This window comes from Sturnira hondurensis, unplaced genomic scaffold (assembly GCF_014824575.4).
Source record: "Sturnira hondurensis isolate 20B ecotype Veracruz unplaced genomic scaffold, ASM1482457v3 Scaffold0004998, whole genome shotgun sequence".
Lineage (NCBI taxonomy): Eukaryota > Metazoa > Chordata > Mammalia > Chiroptera > Phyllostomidae > Sturnira > Sturnira hondurensis.
This window is the reverse complement of record NW_028077629.1, coordinates 438,022-447,086: the sequence shown is the minus strand read 5'-3', so window position 1 is coordinate 447,086 and position 9,065 is coordinate 438,022. Positions and strand designations below refer to the sequence as shown.

Below are 9,065 nucleotides of genomic sequence, written 5' to 3'. Positions count from 1 at the left end.
TTTTAACAAGGTTTTCACCTGATTCTTATGTGCTCTCAAGTTTGACTTCTGTAAAATATGGAACTAAGATGTATGCCTGCCCTGGGGCACCTCATTCTGCCAAGTAACCCTACTATTTAGTATAACATACATTGTATATATTACATATCAGACAACAGAACAATATTTCCATCTGTTCTAAAATATATAATTAATTATAATTGTTAATATTATTTTAATGAAATGTATTGGGGTGATGTTGGTTAATAAAATTGTTTCCAAGTATACAATCTGTAATACATCATCTGTATGTTGTATTCTGTGTTCACCATCAAAATCAAGTCTCCTTCTGCCACTATTTAACCACCCTTTATTCTCTTCCACCTCCCTCTTACCCCTTTCCTTCTGGCAATCACCATACTGTTGTCCGTATCTATGAGTTGTTTTTGTTTTGTTCTGTTTTTTGCTCAGTTCCTTCAACTTTTTCATCCAGCCTTTATCCAAATAGATTTAAATCTCAGCCTTGCAAGAAAAAGCTCACATGTTTAATACATTGTAAATTCTTTACCTATACTGAAAATAGTGTCACCAGCCACATATGACTGTTTACAGTGAAATTTCAGTTCATCAAAACCAAAGAAAATTAATAACTGAGTTCCTCCATCGGAGGAGCCATATTTCAGATCCTCTGTAGCAGCATCTTGCCAGGGGTTACCACACTGGCATCATCACAAAAAGTTCTACAAGACAGTGTTGCTCTGTAGGCCTACAAGGTTATTGTCCTTCTTTTTCAAAACAGAGTTCAGTTCACTGCTTTCAAACCATATTGACTCTGATACTATGGCAACCGTGAGGCATCTCTTGCATTTTCCTTAGCATATCAGTAAGTATTTCTAAAGAATAGAAGTATATAAATAACACGATAATTATTGTTTTAGAAAATATGCACTATACAGTACATTTATAGCTTTGTGCTTGAAGGTTATTAAAATACAACTTGTAATTTATCCACCACTTTCTTCAAAAGGGCTCAGTCATTGGAGAGATCATTTTAAACTAATTGCAACTTTCTGGATCTTATCTTTCCCTTTCTACTCTCAGCACTGCTGTAATCAATAGAAACATGTCTGACTGACTTGAACTTTCCAGGCTTCCTTTCCCTCTGTACTGTAATAACGAACATTTCTTCTGTGTGCTAAAGTCATTAGAGATACAAGGGCAAATCAAATGTTTCTTGTGTTAAAAATAACTTTTTTACTTTGATAAAAAAAAGAATCAAAACTGTAAGACCAAGACGTGTTGCCTGTAAAATTATATGGAGGGCACTACAAAGAGAAATAGTGCTTCTCTTTGAGTGTCGGCGCAGCCCATTAAGTCCAACTATTTATAGAAATTGAAGAAGTCTCAGGCTCTCCCCAGTGTCACAGTTCCTCCCTGGAGGCAAATTCATTATTCAGGGACAATCAAAACTTATAGAATTTTGGAATAGCACCATGATCCATTATTCATAGTAGCAGAACTTTAAAAACCCTAGAAATCCAAAGTACTTTAGTTAGATTGTGCCAAAATCAATTTGGGACAAAACATAAACTGTGAACTGATGAGAAGACCTGTTATTTTTAGTCCCCATTAAGCCCATATATAATTTCACACTATTTATTCATACTATTTGCTAAATAAATGAAATATGTTTGATTGTGGGATTTTACCACAGACATGTTTGGGAGTTTTGGGGTACCAAATTTTTCAATAAAATATTGCTTTATTTGAGTTTCAAGTAAGGATATAATTTGTAGAAGGTGCTGATAGTAGTATGCATACAATCCCAAAAAGTTAGCTTATTATGAATGAGAAGAGAGTATTAAGAATTGGATATAATGTATTTGATAAAATTCTATGCAATTAATTTTAAAACTCAGTTTAATCTTGGCTATGATACCAGTTTAATGACCATAACAAAGTCTAGATTCCTTGGAAATTCTGGTGTGAATTTTTACTTTGGTTAAGTTTTGCAATTATCTCTTTCAACATTTGTATTACAAATCAATATGCTCAATCAGAATGAAAGGCAAGATCTGTTATACCACTACTTGTAATGTATTCTAAATTATATATATATATGTCTGTGTATATATATATAACTTAAGAAAACAAAACCTTGAGTTTGACTTATAATATTTATTTTTGTTCTATTTTCAATGGTAACAAACAAATCTTTATTAGTTAACACAGTACATAGTAACATGGCTCAGGAAGTGATTTTAGGAGAGAAGAAATGGGAAAAAAGTCCCTCTTTTAAAATTGATAATTCAAACTACTATATTTCCAAAGGTTATGCTATAATAGAACATTTCTGTCTCATTTATGTACATCAAATATGAATTTAAAAATAGGTTTCTAACTACTGCAATGGGTCCAGAGTCCTAGTTATAGAAAGTGGGATGCACACAACTCTCAAGAGTTGTTCAGATTTCAATTGAGGTCATTCTTTTTAAAGCATTCTCCCTTGGAATGAGAGATCTTATACAAGTGGATGAAGATGATTTGTACTAGGGAATGGTTCTTGCTGAAAGGGCACATAATTCTGGGCTGTGCACAGATATGTAGCCCATTAAATTAGCTCTCATTGATAAGCATTTTTCTGATTTGATTAATATACAATTTCGCAAATACTTACATTAAACAATACAAATGTATGTGCCAAAGATAATACTGAATTTCAGCCCAATTCAAATTTCCCTTTAGTTTCTATTAAAATTCCAATGGTGTTTTTCAAAGAAATATAATAAATAATACTACAACTTGTATAAAACCACACAAACACACAAAAAGTCAAAGCAAATTTGGGAAAGAACAAATTTGAAGACATTACACTCCCTGACTTCAAACTATATTAAAAGCCATAGTAATTATAACAGTATGGTATTGGTAGGAAATAGATCAATGGAACAGAATAGAGAGTCCAGAAGTTTCACATAAAAAACTCAATTAATTTACAACAAAGGAACCAAGACTATACAATGGGGAAAGGAGAGCCTCTTCAATAAGCAGTGTTGGGAAAACTGGAGAGTCATATGAAAAAGAATGAATCTCAACTACTATCTTATTGCGTACCAAAAAATGGATCAACTCAAAATGGAATAAAGACTTGAACATAAGACCTGAAACTACAAAACTCCTTGAAGAGAACAGCAGTAAGATCCTTAACATCAATCTTGGTGGTGATTTTTTTAATGTGAAACCAAAAGCAACAAAAGCAAAAATAAATAAATAGGTTTACATCATACTAAATAATGTTTTCACAACAAAAGAAGCTGTCAGCAAAATGAAAAGGCAACCAACTGAATGGGAGAAATTATGTGAAAATCCTTCATCTAATAAGGGGCTTGATATATCCAAAATATGTAAAGAACTCATGTAACTCAATAGTAAACCAAAAACAAAAGCTAATCTGATTTAAAAATGGGCAGAAGATCTGAATAGACATTTTTCCAAAGAGGACATACACATGGCCAATGGGACCCTAAAGATACTCAACATCATTAATCACTAAGGAAATGTACATCCAAGCCACAATGGCATATTATACCTTATATCTGTTAGAATGTCTATTATCAAAAAGATAAGAAATAAAGTGTTGGTGTGAGCATGTAGAAAAAACAACCCTTGTGCACTACTGGTAGAAATGTAAATTAGCATATCCACAATGGAAAACAGAATGGAGATACCTCAAAAAATTTTAAAGTAGAATTACGATATAATCCAGCAATCACATTTGTAGATATTTCTTCAGAGTAAATTAAAGAACTAACTTGGAAAGATATGGGCTCCCTGTACAATGCACCATTATCTACAATAGCTAGGATAGGGAAAGAAATTGTCTTCCGATGGATAAAGAAAGTGTGAGACAGACAGACAGATGCACACACACATACACATACACAGTGGAATAGAGTTTAGCCACAAAGAGAATAAAATCTTTCTTTTTTAATAATTTTTTTAATTTAATTCTTGTTCAAGTACAGCTTTCTGTCTTATATTCACAACCCTGCCCACCCCCAGCCCCGTGCTCCGACTTCCCTCCCATTTCCGCCCCCCACCCTTAGTTATTGTCCATGTGTCCTTTATACTTGTTCATGTGAGTCCATCCCCTTTTCCCCTGTGATTCTCTCCCCTCTCGCCTCTGGACCCTGTCAGCCTGTTCTGTATTTGAGTGTCCTTGGTCATATTTTGCTTGCTTGTTTGTTTTGTTTAGATTCCTGTTAAAGGTGATATCATATGGTATTTCACCACCTGGCTTATTTCACTCAGCATAATGCTTTCCAGTTCCACCCATGATGTTGCAAAGGGTAGGAGCTCCTTCTTCCTTTCTGCAGCATAGAATTCCATTTTATAAATGTACTATAGTTTTTTGATTCAGTCATTTACCCATGGGCATCTAGGTTGCTTCCAACTCTTGGCTATCATAAATTGTGCTGCTATGAACATCGGGGTGCATAGGTTCTTTTGGATTGGTGTTTCAGGGTTCTTAGGATATACTCTTAATAGTGGAATTGCTGGGTCAAAAGGCACATTCATTTTTAGTTTTCTTAGAAAATTCCATACTGTTTTCCATAGTGGTTGTACCAGTCTGCAATCCCACCAACAGTGAACTAGGGTCCTCTTTTCCCCACAACCTCTCCAGCACTTGTTGTTTGTTTCTTTGTTTATGATAGCCATTCTGAATGGTGTTAAGTGGTATCTCATTGTGGTTTTAATTTGCATCTCTCTAATAGCTAGCGATATTGAGAATCTTTTCATGTGTCTCTGGATCCTCTGTATGTCCTCCTTGGAGAAATGTCAGTTCAAGTCCTTTGCCCATTTTTTAATTGGGTTGCTCGTCTTCTTTGAGTGGAGTCCAGTGAGTTCTTTGTATATTTTGGAGATTAAACCTTTGTCTGAGGTATCATTGGCAAAAATATGGATAGATCTTAAGGTCATTATGATAAGTGAAATAAATCAGAAACAGAAGGGCAAATACCATATGTTCTCTCTTATATGTGGAATTAAAAATAAGAAGAAAAAAACAAGTTCATAGATAGAACAGATTTATATTTGCCAGCAGTGGGGGTGGAGCTGGAAGAAATGGGTAAAGAAGGTACAAATTTATATTTGAAAAAAGTATGTAAGGGCAGCTAGGGGGAAGTTATTGATAACTTTTTTGAAACATAAAGGATAGATATTAAATAAAGTTGAACAAAATAGAAAATTAATATAAATAATTAAACAATACATAAACATATAAAGTTATTGCCTTGAAAATTCATTTTTCTCTGAAACAAATTTGTTATGTTGTTTAAATTCATCTAACTTTATAACATTCTGAACATAAAAAACACTTAAATGATATGAAAATAAAGCACCAATAGTGAAAGAAAGGACATATATTGCTACCTATGAATTTAAAAAATTCTTCTAAAATACTTAAACGTGTTCTGGGACAGAAAACCGTACTTGAACAAGAATTAAATTAAAAAATAAAAAACAAAATACTTAAACATGTTATTGATATGTCAATAATCTTGTCCCTGAAACTTCTTTGTTTCAAATTCTGTAAGTTAAAAACACGTTTCCTTAAGAATATTTTAGAAGTCTTCTAAGATTTAGGAAATGTCTTATTAATATACCACGGTAAATATCACAGTTATTTGGGCAGGTTCGCTTACATTGACTGCCTAAGGGCCGAGCTGTAAGAAGCAACAACCTCTCTTCGTCTTCGCCAACTGCTCTGCAACAGCAAAGCAGCAGCCATGCATGGGTGCACCTCCATCCGCATTGGCCAGACTAGTGTCCAGATTTACAATGGTGTCTGGGATCTCTACTGCCTGGAACGTGACATCCAGACTGATGGCCAGATGCCCAGTGACAAGACCATTAGGTTTGGAAGAGATGACTCCTTCAGCCTTCTTCACTGAGACAGGTGCTGGCAAGCATGTGCCCAGGGCATTGTTTGCAGATCTGGAACCACAGTCATAGATGAAGTTCGCACTGGCACCCACCACCAGCTCTTCCACCCTGAGTAGCCGATCACAGGCAAGAAAGATGCTGCCAATAACTATGCTCATGGACACTACACCATTGGCAAGGAGATCTTTGACCTTGTCCTGGACAAATTCGGAAATTGGCTGAGCAGTTCACAGGTTTTCAGGTCTTCTTGGTTTTCCCCAGCTTTGGTGATAGAACTGGTTCTGGATTCACCTCCCTGCTGATGGAATGTCAGTCTGTCAATTATGGCAAGAAGTCCAAGCCAGAGTTTTCCACTCACTGCCCACCCCATCACCCCCATGTTTCTACAACTGTAGTAGAGCCCTACAACTCCATCCTCACCACTCACACCACCCTGGAACACTCTGATTGTGCCTTCATGGTCAACAATAAAGTCATCTACAACATCTGTCATAGAAACCTCAGTACTGAGCACCCCATCTACACTAACCTGAGTAGGTGTGTAGGTCAAATTGTGTCTTCCATCACTGCTTCCCTCAGGTTTGATAGAGCCATGAATGTTCATCTGACCAAATTCCAGACCAGCCCGTTGCCCTATCCCCTCATCCACATCCCTCTGGCCACATACGCCCCTGCCATCTCTGCTGAAAAAGCCTACCACAAACGGCTTCTGTAGCAAGAAAAAAAATCATGCATCTCCAATGCATGCTTTGAGTCAGCAAACCAGATAGTGATGCGTGGCCCTCACCATGGTAAATAAGTGGCTTGATCTGTGTTGTACCATGATGATGTGGTTCCCAAAGATGTCAATGCTGCCACTGCCACCAAGACCAGGCATGCTATCCAGTTTGTGAACTGGTGTCCCACTGGTTTCAAAGTCAGTGTTAATCACCAGCCTCTCACTGTGGTGCCTGGTGGAGACCTGGCCAAAGACAGCAACAGTGAGCTGTCCACATGCAGAGCAGCACCACAGTTATTGCTGAGGCCTGGGCTCACCTGGACCACAAGTTTGATCTAATGTATGCCAAGCATGCCTTTGTCCACTGGTTCGTGGGTGACAGCATGGAGGAAGGAGAGTTTTCGGAGGCCTGTGAGGACATGGCTGCCCTAGAGAAGGGTTATGAGGAGGTTTGCGTGGACTCTATTGAAGGAGAAGGTGAGGAAGGAGGAGAGGGACAATAAAGTTAAATGTCACAATGGTGCTGCTTTTATAGGGAATCTTATTCTGATCAGTTAATTTGTATGTAGCCGTGTATACTCAGAAACAGTTACTGGCCCATGCTTTAAAACACGATACTTTGTTACAGACCAACCAGTCCATTTCTCTGATGGGTTTGAATAAAGCATTTCCTGTCTTAAATGAAAAAAATACAGTTATTTTGGGTTGATCTCTTAAAGTGTATAGTGTTTAGTATAGGTTAAAAAACAACTTATATTGCTAAAGTGAATTCAAACAACACTCACTAAATGTTAGCTACTCTCATTTTATAAATAGCCAAGTTCCTTTCCTCCCACACTGTCTGGATGACTCTAAATTCCACTTTACATTTAGAAAGGATTCATGTTTTTGTTTTTATAATCCAATAGCTTTTGGTGGCCTTATAATAGCATGCAGCTCTACATAACTATTCCAAAATGATAATATAGCCTTGTTGCCTACAATAAACACGAGTTTAAAATGTCACTCTGCCCTTATGTCAGGGTTCTTTTTGCTGCCATTATTATTATTTCCACTTGTATCCGCTTGAGTGGGTATAAATTATGGAAACACAGTTTTTGGCTAAATAAATGGAACAATTAGAGAGGCCTTCAAATTTCATTGTTCGTCCCCTGAAGTAGTAAACTGCTCTTCATTGAAAACTGGAGTCTGGATTGTATGCCTCTGAATGAAAACCATAAATTTGAAATTCAATAGTTCTTAGAGAAGCAATTTTTATCTTTAATTTTTCCCACTTTTTTATAGCTGTTCAAGTATAGTTGTCTGCATTTCCCCACCACTTACCCCCACCCCAGCCATCCCCACCTCCCACCCTTAATCCTATCCCCCTTTGGCTTTGTCCATGTGTTCTTTATACCTTTTCTTTGACAACCCTTCTCCCCTTTTCCCTCATTACCCCACCACCACCTCCCCTCGGGTTACTGTCGGTTTGTTCTTAATTTCAATGTCTGTGGTTATATTTTGCTTGCTTGTTTAGTTGATTAGATCCCACTTATAGGTGAGATTATATAGTATTTGTCCCTCACCACCTGGCTTATTTCACTTAGCATAATGCTCTCCAGATCCATCCATGCTACTGCAAAGGGTAAGAGCTCCTTCTTTCTTTTTGCTGCATTGTATTCCATTGTGTAAATGCACCATAGTTTTTTGATTCACTCATTTACTGATGGTCACTTAGGTTGCTTCCAACCCTTGGCTTGTGTAACTTGTGCTTCTATAAGCATTGGGGTGCATAGGTTCTTTTGCATTGGTGTTTCAGAGTTTTTAGGGTATAATCTCAGTAGGGTATAATTGAAGAAACAATTTTTAAAAATCAGCCAGCATAAGATTCAACTACTTAAAAATGCAGTTTCCAGTACTTTAACTCCTGTAATTCTAAGTTAGAATAATTAAAAAAGAGATAGAATGTTTACTGAGTAACTCAGATTAAGCTGATGCAGGTGGTCAAAGAATCACATCTTGGGATCGCCTGCCTTAAAGATTGTTTAGTTCAAACATTAATGTGGGTGAGGAAATGGAATACAGTGGTTCAGTAAATGTGATGTCAATTTCATAGTTAGTTAGTTGTTCACATGGGTCTTGAAGTGATATCTCTTGATCCCTAGTCTAGTGCTCCTATTTTGAAATGTCTTCAAATAAGTTGTATGAAGCATCTCTGTAACCTTTTACTAATGTGCAAATAGTTTTAAATGGCAAAAATTTTAAGATTCTCAAATAAGACAAAAATTTTTATGTTTTTTTATTGTAAAAACAAAAGCTAAGTTTAAACTCTCCATGTTTTCTATTCCCCTCAGAAACTGAATTAATTTATGAACAGAATTTAATATTTATTTAACAAAGTCTTGCATGGTCATTACCATAAATCATCCCCCATTCAAGAACT

At 36.4% G+C, this 9,065-nt stretch overlaps 1 pseudogene; it reads left to right on the top strand.

Annotated features, from left to right (window-relative positions):
- Nucleotides 1–5,768: 5,768 nt before the first annotated feature.
- On the top strand, nt 5,769–7,146 carry LOC118987038 (tubulin alpha-1A chain-like; annotated as a pseudogene).
- Nucleotides 7,147–9,065: the final 1,919 nt, after the last annotated feature.